Below are 3,259 nucleotides of genomic sequence, written 5' to 3'. Positions count from 1 at the left end.
AAATAAATGTAGTGTTATATATAAATAGATAGATAATTAAATAAATAGATAAGTACACTACATACCAAATTTCATCGAAATCTGTTCAGCCGTTTAGCCTACAAACTCTAACAAACATCCATCTAAACTTTCGCATTTATTATGTTACTATGATGTTAAAATCTTTACATTTTAAGATAAATAGTCATTAGTATCTCCGTTTAAACTATCTATACTAATATTATAAAGAGAAAATAGTTGATTTTTTAGTAATGAAATAACACAAAAACTAATGGACTGATTTCAAATATTCTTTCACCGTTAAAAAGCTACGTGAACGTTGAGTTCAGACGCTATTGAATTACACGTGGACTAAGTCTCGAGCAACAGCTCGTTTTACTATAAATGCGAAAGTTTAGATAGATTGATGTTTGTTAGACTTTGTGGCCTAAACTGCTGAACGGATCTCTATGAAATTTAGCATAGATGTAGAGCAGAGTATGGAAAACATAGGCTACTTATTGTTTTTTTTTATATCCACGCAGGAAGCTAGTATATTTAAGGTTCGCAAGGCACTTTAAAGCCCTTTATATATACGGCTTCACCAATTTTCCACTCAGTTAATCTGTCGGATCGTTTTTTGTTTTTATTTCACGTCTACCACCTGCTAGGGGTTTAATACAGGCTGGAATAGCAGCAAGCAAGGCATAAATATATCGTCATCTTTTACCTTGTCTTTGAAATAATAGAGATAGCAATCTAACTAACATTATAAATGCAAAAGTTTAGATGGATGGATGTTTGTTAGAGTTTGTAGCCTAAACGGCTGAACGGATCTAGATGAAATTTGGCATATCTGTAGAACAGAGTCTGGAAGAACACATAGGCTACTTACTTTTGTTTTTTTTTTACCACGCAGAGGGAGTCGCAGGCGAAAACTAGTATGATATACAATACTATTTATTGATATCTATTTTATATCTCTACCAATATTATAATGTGGAAATTTTATTTGTATGTATTGAAATAACTCAAAAACTACTGGCCCGATTTCGAAAATACATTCACCATTAAAAAGCTACATTATCAGTGACTAACATAGACTATAGTTTTTACTATTTTTATTAATTCTACGTGAACGAAGTCGCGAACAGCTAGTAGATTATATTAACAGTAAGTCAAAATACAGAATGTCTCTATTTCTTTGAAGACAAGGAGACATCCAGATGTTTTCAAACAAGTATATTGACAATAAAAACATTAAGACTAGAAAGCTTCCAATTACAGCTCCGTTCAAGCTTAAAAGTAATTCACACCATGCAATAAATCGGCAGACAATGCATATTAATTTCTTGTTTACGTTTATCTAAATTAGAAATTCAAATCGACATACTCGATCAATCATCTAAATATCGTATAATTAGAAGCAAGTGAATGCATTCGACCATGTAATTAACAGAAAAAACAACATAACAGCCTGCAAAACATCTGCACACAAGTGGAAGCAATTCCACGTTTGGTCTCATGAGTGTAGGTGCCGGAGGCTAAGCCTCTAATCGCTTTCCTTTCCAACCCTTTCTTAGATAGGAATGGTAAATTTGATGGTAAAAGATACCTATAGGAAAGGGAAATATCCTCTTTATGTACGTCTCCTCCGTCAATTAAGGGTAACGCAGTCGCTTTGCCTTTTTGGCGAATTCAAATAGCCACTCTCTCGTTTGCATCATTATAAATCAAGAGCTGTTGCCCGCGACTTCGTCCGCGTGCTATTAGAAAACATACGAACGTTATAAATTACAAAAAGCTACGTATCCCTCGGGAACCGGACACCGCAGGGATGAAGCTTATTCCATGTGTACTCCAGACTTTGTTTTATATCTGTGCCAAATTTCAATAAGATATGTTGAACCGTTGCAGAATGATCGAGTGAACATTAAAAAACTAAATTAATGAATCCCACGGGAACCGTAACTATTCCTGGGATAAAAAGTAGCATATGTGTTTTTCCAGACTATGCACTAAACCTGTGCCAAATTTCATGGAGATCCGTTCAGCCGCTTAGGCTACAAACGCTAACAAACATCCATCCATCTAAACTTTCGCATTTATAATATTAGTAAGAAGTAAGATTATTTGCACATCCCTTATTACTAATTTTTTGCACTAGTACGTTAACGTAATGTGATTAACTGTGGTACAAGTTATAAGCGATTTGGTACGAATTTACTGACTTTTTTGATACGAAAAAGAAACATTTGAGATACGAAAGATAGCGAAAAACCCTTAGAAGGTGGTTACACCACAGTGTTTTAACGATTTTAAAAATATAGTTGTCAATCAATATTTATTTCCCATCGTATCGTAGGGAAACAGTTCAACTTTTAAATAACATGAATAATATTAAAATATAGGCTATGTTACATACTAATAACATAGCTTTTCAATGGAGAATTATTGAACTTATAGCTCGTCATTGACATCTATTTTAGAAAAAAGAGCTATAATCTATTAATTTACGCTATCTCTTGTGTCTTTAGACCGCAAATTTACAGTTAGGGGCCGTGACCAACTGAGCGATTTGATGGAACCATCCGTCCGCAACGTGTATAAACCGACCAAATTATGTCATACCTTTATACCACGACACGAGTAGGTAATACGCGACTTTTTAAATCAGTAGGGTATTAACTTATGCAAAGTATTTGTGAATACGGTAATCTTTTTTAAGTCATGACGTATGTTTAACTGTAATTGGTTTTTGTATCCGTTTAGATATGTCATTACTAACTGTATCCTGCGACGTCGTCCGCGGGGAATAAAAATACTTCCTTATTTAGTATGTTATGTTATATTACAAAATATAAGATTGCATTAGTCCTTTCTCGGGAGAAACATCGACAATTATGGAAGGAAGTAAAGGAGGACACTATGTAGGGAAAAGGCCGATATGCATCTCTCTTTAAGCCCGCTACACACGCTACACACGCTCCGTTTATCTGACAGTTTTAACTGTCCGATCGTTCAGATAAATCTAATATGCGTAGGCAAAACAGAACAGTTCCTACACGTTCGTAGACTATTCAGATAAGACTGGACGTATATTCCGGGCTTTATATTGTTTTTTTTTAAGTGTTGCTTTTTCGTCTTTGGTATTATTAAGTAGACTAAGTGAGTCACTTATGACTCAGTTGCTAAAATGATTGGATGAATTCTACGTAATCTGTCCTCAACATCGGAATAGCATAAAAAAGTTTCAATTCCAGTAAATGGAGAAAATATA

Source organism: Papilio polytes, unplaced genomic scaffold, assembly GCF_000836215.1.
Source record: "Papilio polytes unplaced genomic scaffold, Ppol_1.0 DF821400.1, whole genome shotgun sequence".
Classification (NCBI taxonomy): domain Eukaryota; kingdom Metazoa; phylum Arthropoda; class Insecta; order Lepidoptera; family Papilionidae; genus Papilio; species Papilio polytes.
The sequence above is the reverse complement of the archived record's forward strand: the minus strand, read 5'-3'. Positions refer to the sequence as shown.